General features: G+C 36.6%; 1 protein-coding gene across 2 annotated transcripts in view; it reads right to left on the minus strand.

The window, feature by feature from the left end:
- The window catches only part of ERBB4 (erb-b2 receptor tyrosine kinase 4), a gene marked incomplete at both ends in the record, with an annotated part of 956,569 nt that overhangs the window by 46,047 nt on the left and 890,597 nt on the right, over positions 1 to 19,925 (minus strand). The gene's annotated exons all lie outside the window — the stretch shown is intronic.

The following is a 19,925-nucleotide window of genomic DNA, read 5'->3' on the forward strand; positions in this document are numbered from 1 at the left end:
GTCAGAATCATAGACTATTTCAAAATTAGGGGAAATGATGGGATTAAAAAACAAAAACAAATCACAAGTAGCTTCTGGACTTATCGCCTGCAAGTCTTGTAAAGAAAAATGAATTAGCTCACATGAGCTACTGTTACATCATTTGTTTCCTGAGACTTGAATTTCTTTGCAAACACATTTAGTGAGGTGTGCATGTTTCTTAGTAGATAAGCTAAGATGTATTTGAACTTACCCCGTATCCCTAATTGTTTTCTTTTCAGTAATTTCAGCTTCATGTCATCTTAACCCTACATACCCAACCCAAACTAATATGCCTATCCAATTTTTTAAAGCATGTAAAGGTTTAATGGTACCAAATTATCATCATAAATTCTATCAAAACTTAATTCTATATTATTCTTATTAATTATGCAAAAATTGAAGTATACTCTAAGAGCATTAAAGGCCTATAGTATAAAAAATGGCTGTGATGACATTAGCTGTCATTATAATAATCTACAAGTGAAATAACAGTATATTGTAACCCTCAAGTTAGTCTTTAACTAGGTTTTCTTCTTAAGACATAAAGGATAATTAAAAATAAAGTGAATTGACTAAAGAGATACAACTGGCTCTCCCCTAATATGCATGCTCACATACACACAAAAATATGTTTCTGTATATGTGTATATATGCACATATGTATATATGTTGCATACATACATGTTACACACATCTATACAACCACCATTGGTATCTACACAAGTTAAAGTACAATAATCAAAGAAGTAATAATTATTAATTATATTTCAATAGCAGTGAAACTAAGAGTCATTAAATACCGACCTTAATGAAAAGGTCTATGTAAAGCCAAAGAAATAAACTCAAAGGACTACATTAGAGTGAATATATCTTTGTTGAAAAGTTAGGGGAAATTCTATGAACATTTCAGTATTAAAAAAAAGTGCTTATTCAAAAACAAGTCAGAATTATAATAAAATGGTTGAAGCATACTCTCATGCCAATTACAAATCAATTCTGCTGGCAGTTAACATTACAACTGTAGGACTTTGAAGGATTAACGGCTTCTGATATCAAAACAAAAGCAGTAGAAAACAGACACATAAATCACACAGGTCAAAAAATTATGAACCATATGCCTGGTGTAGTATAAAGGGAAGATTGCTTCAAACAACATCATGATCCAAACTATATAAATGCCCATTAAACACAAACAGTGAAGATACTGCCCAATATGGCCCAATCAGTCAACAGCTGGGTGACACCACATATATTTTTGCTTTCTGAAATCAACCCACAACTGGGATTTATGGGATTTTTTCCCCCCAATTTCCGAAACAGTGCTTTCTGCTTGATTAAGCCAAATTGGAAATTCCTAGAATGAAGTCAATCTGAAAACATATAGTTCTTTTTATTTTAAAGATTTATTTATTTATTTACACAAGCACTGGGGTTCAGTAAGAAGCAGGGGAGGGTGAGAGAATTCACCAGAGCCAGAGCAGGGAACAGAACAGGCAGAGTGATGAAGTACACTGCTGAGGGGAGCAGTGGGCAGCAGGAGAGAGCTGCGCGCCATGTGAGACCCTCACCCAGTAACTGGAGATCGAACCAGCACTGCAGAGGCTGCGGGCAGCTTCACAGCCCAGCGCTCAACCACTGGGCCACCAGGAGGCCCTGAAAACATATAGTTCTTAAATGACTTGAAGGATTTTCTTTAATTTTTGTCCTTTCAAGAAACGTCCATAAAACTATTTCTTTCTTACCACCTTCATATTAGACTATGGAAAACCTACTAGGACAAGTTAATACTGAGATCCACACACAAGTACAGAACACATACTATATGTCAGGTGTTGTGCAGAACAGCAGAGTCAGGCAAGTTCTGTACCTTAAAGGAGGTTGGAAGCTAATTAATAAAGAGGGCTGCAGTACAATACAAAGTCAAATTGATGTGAAGCATATAAGACATTGAAGGGGAGTTTGGTTTACAGGCCCCTTTGTAGCAAGTGTGCACGAATGGAGAAGCTTTGGAGAGTTACTTCAGAAGTAGTGCGGTTTGAATGATGGCCACCAGGTGAGGGCAAAATTGCAAGCAGAGAGAACAAGCTCAGGGACATCAATAACAATACGTCCTTGGACAAATGCTTATAATTGGTATTTCTGGAGCATAATAAATACGTGAGGAGGAGAGGTGAGACAGAAAATATAAGAAGAGATTAGAGAATTTGAACTTGCATCTTATGCAGGATTCAATGTCATGAGGTAGACTTTTTCTTCAAAAGAAGAGTGAGGCTATTATCTTTGGAGACTTGGACACATCACCTGATGCCAGTATAGAACATGGATAAGGCAAAATGCAGCTGAAATCAAGAGTCATAGTCACAATGCAGAAGTGATAAGAGTGTAAAATAAAGGCTACAAACTGCTAGTCCATAAATACAACTCATTTTTGACATATTTTTTGGCTCCCATGCTAGGCACATTTCAAACATCTACTTTAGCTCATTGCTGATTGGATTCCCACTGAGGGCAGCTTGCTTCTAGTTTGCCAGTAATACTCTCTATTACTTCCAGGAGTTCTGGTTTTACCATTTATGATTCTCATCCAGCTTCTACATGCATGAATGTCTGAATCTTCAAAAAAATAAGGCCATAGGAATATTAAGGAGAGAACAATTTTAAGATACATTTGAATACCTTGAATTCCATCCTTAGAAACTGAATAGTGAAGGAGAATAAACTGAGAATGATTCTGGTTTTTTGGATCACAGTTATTTAGTTGGATAATGCTTCCTTTAACTAAATGTCATATTAATGGAAAAAAGATTTATTTATTAAGTGTCTGTGTGTGCAGTGCGTGCGCGCGCGTGCACACACATACACACACACACACACCCTAAATAACTAACACTTACCAAGAAATTTCAACTGTAATGGTATATTCTGCAATACAAGTAAAACTTTCAAATTTCCAAAAGGTCCTTGATCTTCTATACACAGCCTTCAGCAGGTGACAGACTATCTTAAACCTCAAAACTATTTGTTCAGAAAAAGTATTTCTCTTCAAAAATAATTTTAGCTCAATCCAGGAAACCAGATGACAATCTCTACACAGTCTTCCCCATCCACCAGACTATCAGTAAACAAATAAATGCAAGAAACAGTCCTGTTATTCCAAACTATCCCAGGAACATTTGTTTTCTTGCTTTGCAACCATGAAATATCATTGTACAGATGTGAACTTTCAAATCACTAATTGTGACTGCCACCTTAGTCCTGCTTTCACACCCCAAATTAGTGTTGAATCATCTGTGGATTGCTCACAATAGGTTTCTCCACATCAGTCATTAAGATCAGATTTTTTTACTGGAAGATATCATTAGAATCACATTGTCTGCCAGGTTCTTTTTAAAATAAAATCGTGCAATTAAGGAAGCAGACAGTTATTAGATAAGCAATGATAAAAATAGCCTGGATGAAGTTCATTGAACTTTGAAGTTGATTAAAGAAGAGTCACTTATTGTGATAGATTGAAAAGAAACTTCTTAAATCACCTGTGCCAAATCCCATGTCTTTCCTGTGCAAGATAGTATGGGAATACTGTCTCTGATAACAACTCCAACTAACATTGGCTGAGTGCTTAGGACACAGTAGGCATTAGACTAAATGTTCCTACAGTAGATGATTGACTTAATCCTATGAGATGCACACAGCCATTTTAAACATGAGAAAACCAAGGCTAAGAGAGGTTGCTGCAGGATATCTGTATAATGAGTGGCAGAACTGGGATCTGATCCCTGGTGTGGGACTCTGAAGTCTGCATATTTAAGCCTGTTTTCTCCCTTAATAAGTCTCAGGTCTTGTGGGCATGCAAAAAGTAATATATACAGCAAAGTAATATAAATTTAAAAGACTCTAGTCCTTTAAAAAAATCAGAGGTTTCTGTGAATTTCAGGACATAATGCAGGTGACTGATTTATTTGTATTTATATTTAAATTTCAGCTAAATTATAGAAACTTTTATAACTTAGCAGGAGTTAGAATTATGTAAATTGGAAACTCCCTTTTTGCTTTAGTCCCAGAGAAGGCAGGATAGTGGGCTTGAGCTTAGTTTCGGGAGTCAATTTTTTGGATCAAAACATGCTCTAGTTGAGTGACTTGGGTAAGTTATTTCATCTGTCTGTAACTCACCTTCCTCCTAAAATGGCCTTAATAGCAACCTCTGTGCCACAGGTTGCTGTGACAATGAAATAGGTTAATAAATGCAAAGCATTTAAACAGTAAATATCATGTACAATAGCTAAGTGTACGACATGCAGGGAGCTTTCATTATTGTTCCAAAGCGATCTAGAATCTACGTGTGCTGAAGAATCACTTACCTTTATCAATTTATATTGCCTATTTCAGAAAATCTGTGAACCTCAACTAATATAGCACAGTGGGTATTCAATAAATATTTGCAGACAGTGGTGCATATACTCATAAACTACTCATCATGATTAATGTCTGGACACAAATTTCAGAATAATTGCTGTTGGAAGAATTATTTTAATAATGATCCACCTTAGGATGCTTTCATATGAGGTGCAGAAAAATTAGGGAATTATTAAAAGAATTGGTGTCTTCATAAATGTTACAGATTCAGGAATTAGTGAAGAGAAATGTCATGAACAAAACAGTCTTCAGTGCTGCAGAACGCTTTCCACGGGTGAATTAAATAAATTTGCTGTATCAAAGAATCTGTTATTTAGCACTCAGCACTGAGGAGAGTTTTTGGAGACAGGTTTTAGGGCTATTCTATCTACTATCTGATCCAAATGCTCTAAGTCTGATTTTACTCAAATTTTATTTAGAAATGACCATTACCCAAACCATTCAGAATGTTACTTTTTGTCATGCTTGTTTTGTATGCTGTAATGATTATTTTTAAAATAGTTACTTCTTTTCTGCTTTGCTCATACTTCTTAAAAAGTGTGTTAGTAAATACATACTAGCTAGGGGAAAAGTCAAACTTTACACTTGACTTCCAAAAGTGTGCTATAATACAAAACTCTAGTATAATTTTATTACAATTGAATTTAAAGATTTAATATCACGTTAGAATCGACTCATATAAACTGCTTTATTGAAAAAAATTGACAATTTCCAAATATCAGTATTGATGAACACGTAGCAGTGACCTTCTTTTTAACCTTATGATATTATTATGTTTTAATCCAACGTGAAAATGTATTCTGCTGAGCTGCAGGAAGCTAATGGAATTCAAGAGAGACTAGACTATTCTAGACTATTTCTGACAATAAATATTTGCTTACCAGACATAAGCCATGTGACAATTTCATCAAACACATGTGAGGAAGTAAAAATTTCAATCTATATTCAGCTCTTACAAGCATTCATCTCTGGAGTTAGTAAGAATCCTTCCTTTTTTTTGTTTTTAATGTTTTCATATTAATACCCCAAAGCTTCCTTAATAACAGGAAACTTCAGGAAAGCTAGCTTCAAAATGGAAATGGTTTTTCTTCTTTACCTTTTTTTTCCAGGAAAGAAATTCTATCTCTGAGAAAAGAAAAAAAAATCAACTATAATGCTTTCTACTATTAGAGCTGAAGACATGAGCATATTCAAGGGAAGAAAGGAACCTTTTGGATGAAGTAGCTGACTTTATCCAAAGAGCATCTGAAGGGAAACTAAGGGGGCTCTGTAATTGAATCAAATAAGAAGTCTTTTCAACCAGCAAAAGCTGTTTCATGGCAGAGTGGAAAGAACACAGAACTGAGTGTTTCCAGATAGAAGTCTTGGATTTGCTGCTTCCTAGGTTCATGACCAGGTAGTCATTTACCTTGGCCATATAAGTGACAGATTGGCCTAACTGATCTCTGAGGTGTCCTCTAGCTTTAAATTTTTATTCCATGATAGATGGAACTATAAGATCTATCCATCTAAAATATTAAATGTGGGCCAATAATAGACACAGAGAATAGTAAAGAACATGACAAGGTAGATGCTGCTTTTCAAATGTTTAGTGAAAAATGTGAATATGTTTTAGTTAGTTTAGTACACCCAAGATTTACAATGACAGACTCTAGGAATAAAATCTGGCTACTTACTAGCTGTGTGATCTTGGTCAACCTGTGTATCTCATTTTCCTTAGCCATGAAGCATCCCTTTACTTATCCATTAAATGGGGATATAGTAGTATCTATCCTGAGGATAGTCTTGAAGATTCAGGATTCTAGGTGTAAATACCTAGAACATTTACTATGCCAAGATAACATGGGTTTCCTAGCAAAGCAATAACTTCAAATTCATATTTCCCATAAGAATACAATTCAGGGGGCCTCCCTGGTGGCGCAAGGGGTTAAGATGCAATCTGTGAAGCAATCCACAGCCACCACAGCACGAGTTCGATTCCCAGGGAGGGAGCAAGCCTCATGGTGCAGCAGACATCTCCTTACTTGCCTGCTGCTCCCCTCAGCAGTGTACTTCGGTCTATCTGCCTGTTCTGTTCCCCACTCTGTCTCTGGTTAATCCTCTCACCCCCCACACCTCTGGCCTGTGCCCCAGCTCTTGTATGCTTAAATAAATAAATCTTTAAAAAAAAAAGAATACAATGCAAGCGCTGTAACACTTCATGGTTCCTCAGCACTACTAGGCATAGTAAGTTCTGGTTTTCATTATGTTTGTTTCGGAAGGTTGTTCCTATTATTCTACTTATGTTACAGGGCAGGGTGAACCCCCAAATTTGCCCACTCTAAATAGGTTCTGCCATCTGCCCCATCAAGACAAAATATACTCTTTAATGGAAAGGAACTTTAATTAGAGTGCAATAGAGAGAAAGGAATACCCAAATCAAGTATTCAAAGTTATCCATCCCCTCGTGGGTAAATGCCCAAACAGGGTTGGCCCAAAGCACAGACACTGAGGCCTGAAAGCCTGTCACAAGTCTAAGGCACCTCCTGGTGGGGACTCCAAGGAAGGGGGCAGAAGGGGACCACACATCTGGGACAGAAGGGGCAAAATCAGAATCAAGATAAAAGCTGCCATTGTTAACCTCCCATGGGTCTCTCACCCACATCTGTTTCAACTAGTCCAAGACTAAGAAACAAGTGCAGTTTATTTACATGTCTCTCTGCTCCATGTGGCTCCTCCAGGTCTCCTTCTTGCTCCCCATCCATCTTCCTTCCTTCCATCTCCCAGTCTCCTGTCCAGCTTCTTCTCCTGCCTGCTCAGCTCCACCCTTCCGTGGGTGGGGCAGGAAACCTGGAACCTCCCCCTTTTCCTGGGGACCACCCTGTTCCACTTAGGGGAAGAAAAGTAGATTCACTTGGTTTTCCTAAACAGGCTGGGAGTTAAACTCAAGGTTAATTCTCACACCATCTAGCTGCAACTGTGTTCTTTAAGAGACTTGTAAGGAGTTTGTAAGGAGATTTGAAATATTTGGGACAACTGAATTTGTCATTTTATTAATATTAATGAAAACATAAATTACTGTTATTTGAAGGACAGTTTTCACATAGTTCCAGTAATAGATGTGACCGTGAGTGTGAGCATGCACGTGTGTGTGTGCAAACACATACATGCAGTTAATGCTGTGGGGTACTGCCCAGAACCTCTCTTCAGGATCAAAGTACTCACACTCAGTTTGGGAGCCTTGGCTGCTAATGGGTCTTACCTCAAGAGCATAAGTTTTGGGGCATGACACCTCCAGTTGAAATGTAAAGGGAGGGACCTCCCTGTTGGTGCAAGGGGTTAAGTCGCGGCACCATGAAGCTGTCCTCAGCCACTGCACCATGAGTTGTATCCCCTGCCAGGGAGCTACCCACATGGAGCAGCAGACCTCTCCTGTCTTGCCCGCTGCTCCCCTCAGCAGTGTATTTCAGTCACTCCACCTGTTCTGCCTCTCACCCTCCTGCATCTCTGGCCTATACCCCACCTCTTCTATGCATAAATAAATAAAATAAATCTTCAAAAAAAATGCAAAGGAAGCGGCTTTGCTGTGGGCTTCACCCTCTCACAGGAGCCTCCAGTAATGTAGTCACAAAGGCCAAGCTGCTGGAACAATCATTTATGAGGAGCTATTCTAATTCCAGGGCATCTCATGGGATTGGATGAGCCATTTGTTGCATATAATTTCATTATAGCTGAACTTTTTCCTCTACCTAATATTGATTTTTTCACTGCCTTCTAGGCGTTATTCTTGAAAACACTCACCAAAAACATCCTTCATGCAAATCTGTCTGAGAAACGGTTTTCTGTAAGTCAACCTAAGGCAAAGTGATTGACTTTTTTGTCTTTTAGGATCTCAGGTACACAGAATCTTGAGCTAATTCATGTCTAATGTTGTCATTATTCCCCTGTGTCCTCTACCATAACCCCATCCTCCCATCCATCATAAGTATCCACCAAAGTGTTTTTGTGCATATCTTTCCAATCCATCATTGGTGTGTTTAGATTTACTTATGTTTTCAGATGTTTTGTGTTATTTTATTACATGAATCATATTGTGTACAAAACAGGATCATGTCTTATTTATGTTTTTGATTCAAATATGATGTTACATGTAATTCAATTTATTATTTCTCATTGCTGTATTAAATTATACATACAATGGACCTCCCTGGTGGCACAATGGGTTAAATCTCAGCACTATGAAGCTATGAGCAGCCACTGCAGCACAAGTTCAATCCCAGGCCAGGGAGCTACCCATATGGAGAAGCAGACCTCTCCTGTCTTGCCTGCTGCTCCCCTCAGCAGTATATTTCAGATCTATTTGTTCTGCTCCCCACTCTGTCTCTGGTGAATCCTTTCATTCCCCTCACCTCTGGCCTACATTCCTGTTCTTGTATGCATAAATAAAATAAATATATTTTTTAAAATAAATATACACATAAGTTCACACACATACACCCAATATCCCACAAGCACACTATGTGATATAATTGTCTCTTTCCTTATTGATTGGTACTGAATTAGCCTCCATCTCTTTGCCACTACATACAAGACTGAATTGAACATTAACTTCACGTTGAAAGACCATACATTTGTTTAAGAATAGAAACAACCTTTTGCTTAGTAGCAATTTTACTGTATAAGAAGATGGACAATCATAGCATAATCACTGTGGAAAGCACAGCATGAAGAGGTTTCCTATGAATCAAGATCACTGAAACCACATGGAGAAGACAAGACATACTTGTATATGTTGTCATTACCTATGTGTGTGCATATGAAATAGTTAACATGTATGTCAGCACTCTGTGCCAATGGACAGTTCTATGGGCTCTGTATATAGGAACTCACAAGAACTCAATGAGAACTGTACTATTATTCCCATTTTAGGATGAGGAAAAAGATGCACAGAGTATAACTTGTACAAGAGTGGAAGCTAGTGCATGGCAAAGCTTAGAAGAACCAATATTTGACAACAGGCAATTTGGCTCCAGAGGAATTGTCTTAATCATTACACTTACGACCAGATATATAAAACTAGAATCAATAGACTATAAAAACATATGTGAAACTAACAAAAGGCAACATATATAACAGAATGACTCTTACATAGACTATGTAGGCTCTAAGAATTGAATGAGAAGAAAAGTGTTGCTCATAATAAACATTTTTTTTAAAGATTGATTGATTCATACAAGAGCTGGGGTACAGGCCAGCGATGCAGGGGGCAGGGTATGAGAGGATTCACTAGAGACAGAGTGGGGAACAGAACAGGAGGACTGACTGAAATAAACTGCTGAGGGGAACAGCGGGCGAGACAGGAGAGGTCTGCCTCACCATGTGGGTTGCTCCCCGGCCAGGGATTGAACTCGTGCTGCACAAGGCTGCGGATTACTTCATAGTGTGGTGCTTAACCCCTTGAGCCACCAGGGAGGCCCCATAATAAACATTTTAAAGCTGATAAATAATCTGCTTTAGTTTTGCTGGATTCCCCTAAGATGGTGCCTCTGGAGCCAGTTTACAAAACAATATTTGTGAATTTTATTATGTATTTTCAATAATTTGCAGATTGTTTGGCACTGAACTGGATATACATTTATGGTTAGTTTAAATGAATGATAAGGGCAAACACGTGAAAGATGTTCAGGCAGAAGTAAATTTTCTTTGCAATGTAGATGGAGCAAATGTAAAAGTCTACAATATTTATGACAGGATGAAGGAAAGTAAATCTTGATGCACTTAGGCCAAACCCAAAACAGTGATATTAGACTACCAGAGGAGTGAATGAGGATACCATTTACAGATTCCTGAGGCTAACAGAAATAACTGAATTTTTTTTTTTTGTTTTCTATATTTCTTAAAGTATTTCTTCAGAAAATTAATTTGCCACTCTTTATGACCTTTTGAAAATTCCCATTGGAAGAATTTGTAGGACATCTTTTTTGAGACTCAAAACCAAACCATTAACAAACCCTAGAAATCTGACTGTGGAATGGAGGCCACGGGATGGCGAGGGTACCACGGAGTAGGCTGGAGGACTGGTGGTGGGTGTGGTGTGGTGACATCACACCTGATGGGTTTGATCTTCTACCTCCAAATCATATACAGTGTTGTAACATCAATGTTAACGCAATTTTAAAAGTAATAAGAATAAATATTATGTTAAAATGCATGTGTCAGAAGCCCTTGCTTTCTACTAAATAAATGGTAGGTAAAAAGCTTATCTGTCAGGATCAAGAAAATACTAAGCATGCTGCAGTTTCCCCCTCACTGACCACTGGCCAATATGATCTCAATGGGAGGACTGAATCCTATAGCGTCCACACTCTTTCAGAGAAGTGTATTTAAAGAGGATCACTTCTGCTCCTTAGGCCATTGATCAATAAAGATGTAGATTGCAATGAGAACGGAGATGTCTGTGGGCTGTAGTTATCCTCTGTGTCTCTTTAGAAATTAATTAAAAATCAATGAAGTGTGCAACCTATTAATAGAGCAATCTCTAGATTAAGAGATAGAAACTGAGCCTTTTTCTGAGCATGCATATTGTGTGAATACATCCCAACACTGTAGGCAGGGGTTGAATGTCTGACACCTTAGTTGAATATAAACAGATCAGTTTTAATATTTTCAATATTAAATATTTAACATTTTTAATGTTTTGTGGTTTCACAGGGCTGCATACTATTGGTTAAAAACCATCAGGCTTGGAAGGTGGGACTATGTATATGTGATTTTCCGTCTTAAGAAAATTAAATAAATTTTATGAGGTATCTGTATTATAAAACAGCTGTTATCATATAGAACTAAAGAAATACAAGAACTGTTATTATTTAAATATTATCTTCCCATGAAAATAATGTAAAATCCCTAAAACACAAAAGTCACTCTTGTGATTTGAACCAATGGAGTGTTCACATACTATATGTCATTTAATTAAATTCTGTCTTTACCTTGCTCCAAGACTAACAGACCTAGTCTCCTATGCAAATTACCCAGCACATGTAAAACTCCCCTGTGTTATTCACCAAACTACATCCCAGATCCCTGCTCTCACCCATCTTACTCCTTCCTTAAAATCTTCAGAAGGCTCTGTACCACAGCTTCCATTTTTCATTTCCATCCCTCACAGATGATTTCGGGACCCACTCTGGTGTATTCCATTTATTTCAGCCTTTGCACTCTCCCTGTGACAGGACTTTGTCTCTCATTCCCACATGAGGGCATAAGAGAGCAATAGCTCTGTTTTATGCCTTGGTTTATATTCGAAGTCACATCACCATTGAAGGAGTCGATATCATCACATAACTATAAAATTAAGATGGTCTATCTTTAATTATGTAAACTGGGAAGAAATTATTAAGAGTTTTTGCTGTCCTTGTAGGTTTGGGGGATACATATGGTATCATAGTAACAGCACAGATTTTGCTATTTCTTGGCCCAACCTGCTTGCAGAGCATCTGCAGTAGCTACTTGCCCCTTGGAAGCTTTTTCCAGATATTTCTGGGGTTCCCCAGGGAGCTTCACAGATGTTCATGATTATTTTCTTGGTTCTTTTTCTCAGGCTCTTCACTGATATCGGCAGTGATTAAACCCACAGCTCAAGCCCTGTGGAAATGCAAATGTCTTTGCCTGGACTGCTGTCTCTTGGTGCTTCACAAATTTCAACCTAAGATAATTGATAACAGTGAGTATGCCCTTTCATTTCCTTACCCCTCAGAGCTTTGCTGTCTTCCATGGAGACTTAGTGTGAATTCTGTGCCATATTTTACCCCCAACTGTATTAAAAACTATTTTTTTTTGAGACCCTAGTCTCACCCAGTCCCTTTCAAAATGTCACCCGTGACTTTAGTCCCCGACTCCACAATAACTTAGACCTAATTCAAGAAGCAGACATTGAAGACTGACACAACTGTGTTGCTTAATTCTCCTCTTTGACCACATCCATTTTTTTTCACTTGTCTTCCTTTTCCACTTCTCTCACACATGTCCTTATGTGCACATCCTCAACCACCTAATCTCTCTTTGAGTTGAAAACAGTCCTCAGACATTTTAACTGCCTATAACTCTACCTTTTTGTTTTCCTTGGAATTCTTCAACTGCATCTCTGTGACCCAAGACAAGCTGAAAGTTCCCTTCGCTGTTTTTCTTCACACTTACTATTCCCTTTACCAAGAACATCTCCTCACCAAACACTGCAATATGAGACTTGGTTTCATCCAGTTTCTCCTACAGCACAGATTAGATGCATTTCCTCCACAAGGGCTTTCCTCACTCTCAAGTAGATTGTGTTGCTAAATTATTTAACTTTATATTGTCCAGTTTTCCTTATCTATCTCACTGTATCGGTCTACCTATCTATCTTATACTAAACCCCGAGATTAGTAAGCATTGTTTTTAAAACTGTTTTGTGGCTAAATCAGTTACTTTGTGAAGCAGACACATATTTACAAATTAGGCTCTATCACCTATGCTCAAGTTTAAATATGCTATAGAGCTTATTATCCAATGTTACCAGTTTCGAGTAGAGAAAGCTCAAATATATCTGATTTCCAACTGAGCATTCATCTACTGACCTGATTAGTTTATAAAACTCCTTTGAAGACAATTAAACACTAAAGTGAGTGGTAGAAGTAGAAGCCTGCTTTGTTGTGAGAAAATTCTAAAAGTTAAAGATTATTATCCCCTTTATTTTTTATTTATTTATTTATTTTTGCTCCAAACCCTATGGATTATGAACTGCATAAAGCTGTGAAAATTGTGTTCCTGCTGAAATGATATAACAGTCTGACCTTCATCTTTACCAACTCCATCACATTTTAGACAGTCAATAAATAGGAGTCAATTGATTGATTTTATCTTTCCCTACTCCATCTATTTATCCAGCTCCTTCCATTACCTTTGAATCACCAGTTCAGGAGAGGCTATCCCTACAACTGATAGAAACCCAAAGACATTGTTTCATAACAATTAAAATTAAAGGGAAAAGGAAAATAAATGTTTACTGATATTGAAAGAGATTCTGTATTTAGTGATGATTTTTATTATATTGTCCCTGTGCTCTTTTTTCAAATATTAAATATTTTTTAAGCTGACTTGCATATATACAGAAATTGCTTAGTGAATATTTTACTTCCAAAACACTTTGGGATTTTTTAAGATCTGTTTTTCTACAAAGGTAGGTGTATATGGTTACCCTGAGACCAATTTCCAATGAGGGTGTATGTATAGACCTCCCCATACCAACAAGCAATTCTGTATGCCAACAGGGTATCTGAGAATTCTACTTAATTCTGACATTACCTGCCTAGAGATAGTATCAGGTTCCACATTTTGAGATTCAGGCTGGTAACACTATCCTCCACTTCAAAATCCAGTGGCAAGTTCAGGTTACCACCCAAGCTTCTGACCAAACAGCCATAGACTAGAGGTCACCACTATCCCCTCCTCAACTTCAGCTGTCAGTTAATGGTCTGGATTATTACCTGTGCTTCTGAGTGACTGACTACAAAACAGAGGGTCTTAGGGCACACTCTTCAGGTTCAATTAATTTGATATACGCTACACAGGACTGGGAAAACCCATTTACTGACTAGATCACAGATTTATTACAAAGGATGTGACTCAGATACAGGGAGGTGGAAAAGATACATAGGGGAAGGTATAGAGGAAAAGGCAGAATGTCCAGGCCTTCCCAGGTGCCCCATTCTCCCCCAAGGCTTCTGGGAGCTGTAAGCCAGGAACTGTGGATCAAGACCAAGTATGTATAAAAAATATATTTCCTGGTCATTTAAATCACCCAATTATATAGTTTTATAAATCACCTTATTGCAGTAGGGAAATCAGGCCACTTCTCAACCACAATGCCAAAATTAGAATTTGAGTTATTCTCTTCATTTGTATTCCTCTCTAGTTCAGACATGGAAGAAAGCTCAAAGTACAGAACATGCAGACCATGTTCTAAAGGGTCACTCTCAGTCCATTCCTGTTTGCCTTTGACATCTGAGAGAGAATGAAGTACAGTGATGAGTGTTAGCTATAGACCAAGACTTCCCAGACCTCAATATTTATTCAGCCGCTCACTCAATACTATCTTTGTGACCTTTCCATGTCAGTTACTTTCTCAGTCTGCCAGTCTCTTCATTTATAAAATGGAAATAATAATAGCACCTTTCTCATAAGGTTGTTATAAGAATTAAATGGCCAGTACACGTAAAACTCTTAGAAGAGTGCCTGGTAAATAGTAAAGATGCGCTATTGCCTCCTTTGATCAGTACCTTGCATTATAGATGATCCTTATGTTTCAAAAATTTAGCTTTCAAACAACTTATAATTCACTAAGATATTTTCAAACATACTTTTATACTTAGAATACCAAAGAACATTTACTACCCAATAACGGCATGTTCTGGGTTATTGTCTTTTGGACAGCGGTGTAAATTCAAGAAACTTTGTTTTGTGCAAAAATCTGCATGCTAATCTAATAAAGAAGAACACTGAAGTAGATAAAGAAAAGCTATAAATCTACCATAGCACATGAGGAATAAATGTAAAGTTAATATATATATATATATATATTATGATATTCTATCCCACATATAATCTGTGGATATATTGTTCACATTAAATTTTTCCTTGAATTTGCTTCTTTTGTGAATATATTATGTAAGATAAGGGGGGGCAACCTTATATATCATTCCATTAGGTTATCAGATAATTAAAAGAACAGGAATCAAGACCAAAGACTCAGTTTCTGAGTTGCCTTTGGGGAATGTTTTCCTTCTTCTTAAAGAATAGCATAATTTGTAGTCTGACAGCTCCATCATCAATAGTCTTTCTTTACTTGATTTTGTCCTGTCCCAATTCTTTCAGTTAGGTTAAGCAATGTTTCTGCTCCTATTAGCCCATAAACTTTCTATTGAATAACAGTGTAAACACACAGTTGGTGTGTTTCATAGATAATTGCAATATGGCTAAGCTGAGAATTTTTCAAATTTTCAAGTTTAAGCTCCTTTTTGTTTAACACTTTTTTATTTAGTTCATCACTCTCCTTTCTCATTTTATTATAAGCATGCAGAGGGAACTAAGCTTCTTCAATTCTTAGCTAAAAAACTTCTTAACTAAATATCCAATTTTATCTCTCAAAAGCACTATCTTCCACAAAACACTAGGACACAAACAATTCAGTTGAGTTCTTTGCCACTTTCTAGCAAGAATTGCCTTTTCCCCAGTGTCCAATAACATGTTCTTCATTCTGATCTCACTAGAAACACCTTCACCATTAATTTTCGCACATGCACCTCAAAGCTCTTCCAGCCTCTAAACGTTACCCAGCTCTAAAGCAACTTTGACATCCTTAGTTATTAGTTACAGCAGCAACCCATTTTCAACATGAGAAAATATATTAGCCAGTTTAGGTTACCATAGCAAAATATCAGAATAGGCATTGTAAATGATACATTTGTTTCTCATAGTATTAGAGGCTGGGGTATCAGCAGATCTTTTCTGTGGAGAGGTCCTCTTCTTGGCTTGCAGATGGTTACTTTCTCACTGTGTTCTCACAAGCAGAGAGAATGAAGAAGCAAACTCTGGTATCTATTCTTACAATGGGATTAATACTTATTTCAGGACCTTACCCAAACCTAATTACCTCCCATCTCTATGCACCATCATATTGGGGGTTAGGACTTCAATATATGAAGAGGGGGCACAAATCAGTCTGCAGCAGATGGTGACCTTGAAAAAAGCCATTAGATTACATTGGGCTTGAGGGTGAGCAAGATTTTAGGAACAGTGGCCAACAAAAAAGCATATCCTTTTTAAAAGTAAATGAATAAAGAGATAGTCACTTTAGGCAGAGGAAACAAGTTTGAAGTTGTTCGTCTGCCAACTCTGGGTAATTGATATGTTTATACAATACATGAGAGAAGCCAGTGAGTCAGGAGAGAATGGTGATACAGGATAAGAAGAAATGATGGAGATATATAAGTCAACCAGGATGGAATCAAAAGAGCAGGTAAAAAGGTGGACCATGTAAAGGAAGAAAGACACTGCTTTCTCTGAGTCAGCAATGAAAGAAAAGCTGGAACTGGAAAGAGGCAACAAAGAGAAAGTTCATGTCCTTTTTCATTAATTTTCTCTGTAAATGAGGAGACAGAAACATGCTGAGGATGAAAGGAAATATGAGACAAGAGGTTTGAAGTGCCACAAAGGAGGCACAGTGTTCAGATTTCATTGTTTGCACCAGCAAAGCAGGAAGTCTATGGAGAGTGGGGAAGGTAGCTCACAGGAGAATTGGGTAAAAATTGCCAAAGAATACTGAGGGCCAGTATAAGAAAAAAAACCATAAACTTGAAATCGCATCAACTGGCTTGAGTATTTTATTGTCCTCAAAAACAGAGAGACAGAGTAATTGGATATCTGGGTTCGCCCAGGGAAAGGTATTAGCAGGTAAGTGAGAGAGGAAGGCAAAGATCATGGCAAACAAACAAAAACAACTTTGTAACAAAGTACAAGGTGTTAGAAAAACTCTTAGAAACTCAGAATGACTTTGAACCTGAGCATAGATCTTGACGTTGGTTTCTTCCTTAAAGGCTTTCTTGTCATCACCCACAAACACATAGGTGACAAAATATTTCTATCCATCAAAATATTTAAAAAATAGAATCAGTTTCTCCAGAACTCTATTTTAAAAACTTTCTTTAAAAATATAGCTTAATAGCAAAACCTAAAGTATATAGCATCAGGTAAGATGCATATTCAAAAACAATGAGACTAAATAAGAGAATATCTTTTTATAAAAGGAAACAAGGTATTTTTCACCATTTGATTTATTTTAACAATTTAACTTCTAATACTTGCCCCCTACATTTTCAGTTTAAAAGGATTCATATCTCCTACAGAATTTATTTTAACTATCATATTTTTAAGAAAATGAGAAATGTTTTCCCCAAAGTACAACATATGACATTTATATAGCTAAAATGTCCTAACTATAAGGAAACTATAGACCATCTATAAACTACTGAAAGAACAGTAGAATGAAGCAACACACAGCAAACTGAATAAATATATTTAATGAAACCTGTGGACCTTGGATTACAAAAATCAGTAGGTTTATTCGGTTGTCAGAATGAATTTATTTGAATCATAACTTCTATATTTCTTTACAATTGTAGAAACATTTGGAAAAGTTGTACTACCTTTATATGACTCACAATATTCAATTTCATTTTTAAAACATTTAATGCAAATGTAATACTTTTATCCTTTATGACAAGACTTAGCTCATTCTGAAATAATCACTGTATTAACATTTTTTACCCATTCAAATAGTCCAATTCATTATTACAAAAACAGCAAGCTTCCCCTGACTATCATTAATTCCTACTGTTTTAATTATAAGGAAAAAAAATCTATGGAAGGCTTTTGTGGATAATGGCACTGTAAACACAATCTAATGCAAATATATGAAAATAAAATGGAGTAGTTTTTTCTACTTCATACTCTGGTAGAAACACCATATTTTGGTGAAAAAATAAAGTCTATTAAAATATAATGGTGCTTTCTTTGAATACAGTTACAAAGAGGCTACTTGGAATTGATATTAATTTCAACTATTTGCAAATACATGAAGGCTACATTCAAGGACAACATTTTTATAAAATAACTCTACATTCATTCAGATATAATTATTTTTTATTGCACACCAACAAACTTAGTTCCTGCTCCCGATGCATCCTATAAACTCACTGCTATCGCACAATAAATGGTTGTCTTATCAAGAGATTTAAGCTACTCAAACCTTAAAACTAAGTGCCACATACGTTTTACCAGAAACAAAATATGGCTTTTGATATATTGGACTGATGGAAAAGTCATGGCACATTTTTGCTTGAAAAACATAGAAAAAATATGTCATGGCTTTTTAAACAATTTTTTTAAAAAAATTATTTATTTATATATGAACGGGTACAGGTCAGAGGCACGGGAGGGTGAGAGAATTCACCAGAGAGAGTAGGGAGCAGAACAGGCAGATGGACCAAGGACACTGCTGAGAGGAGCAGTGGGCGAGGCAGATGTCTGCCCCATCTGGGTTTTTTCTTGGCCGGCCGGGAATCGAACCTGCGCTGCAGAGGCTGTGGACAGCTTCACAGAGCAGTGCTCAACCTGCTGCACCACTGGGGAGACCCCTGTCATGGCTTTTTAAACAATGCAATAGGTGATTAGCACACCTATTGCATTGTTTAAATCAGTCTTTGCAAAACTGACCAGTTAATTTGGAATATGTATATATATATATATCTATAAGGACCATAGCTAAGGGTTGACAAGTGAGGAGAAATCTCACAGGGTCTATTTGTTTGACATAATTATTGCCATTAATTTTTGAACCTAATTCAGAATATATCACAGAGGGAGACTCCTGTATTTTCCATCACACAGAAAGTGAGTTTAAGTCCAAAAACTATTGGAGAGTAACTAACTTTGGGCAAAACACTCTATTAGTCACTCACAATCTTCTAGATGTGACAGAGGTCATTGTGTATATTTGTCCAACACACACCACACACACAGAGACATAATGAAATTCAGACTGATAAATGCTTTAACAGAGGTATAAAGACCTATGCATACTTGGGAATGAAAGATAAATTTTGAGTAGAGGAATTAGCAAACATCTGCCAACAAAAATGAGACATGAATTACACCTAGAGGAACCAATAGAATTTAGGTTTTATTTTATTTGTAGAATTATATGACATTAAAATAATATACCCATTTACTCTAAGATTAAACATAAGCATACAATATTTTCTCTAGCAAAGGATAACTTCAACAATATGTCTAAAATATGTATGCAGATCTTCGCTCGGTATCTATTAGCACTGAGGTCAGATATCATATATCTTCTGAGTATGAGATTGACTTTAGAGAGTTAAATATATGCAGAACTAAGAATTGTGAGATTTAAAAAATAAAAGCATCTTTTCTACTCTTAAAGTATTTTAAAACTTTCTAGAACAAGTTATAATATTCAAGTATACATATTCAATATATTTCAGTGTTCTCAAATATGAAGACCAATCAATAAATATATTAACCACTATTTTATTTACACTGTAGCACCACCTTCACTTATTTTTATAAACTAAAACTATTTAGAGTAGATATTGATATCCATTAGTATCTAGTATTGCCCCTCCCACACAAAGTTTGATAAAAAATATTTAAATACATTATCAGTGATATTTCTGAATTTCTGTCAGAAACACTTGGCAGAACTATTTTACCTTAAAAATATCAATAAGTTGCATGTTATTACAGAATTGTCCTGAAATACTTTTGATGGTGGAGTATTACTAGTAGAATGTTGAAATTTTTTTATATGAAAATAAGAAGTGTCTTATTTCCTCAAGGACTTAACTGTTTTATGAAATCTAATATTTTTTATTTCATAGCCAGCCCAAGGTTCA

The sequence above is a fragment of the Talpa europaea genome (genome assembly GCF_964194135.1).
Source record: "Talpa europaea genome assembly, chromosome: 1".
Classification (NCBI taxonomy): Eukaryota; Metazoa; Chordata; class Mammalia; order Eulipotyphla; family Talpidae; genus Talpa; species Talpa europaea.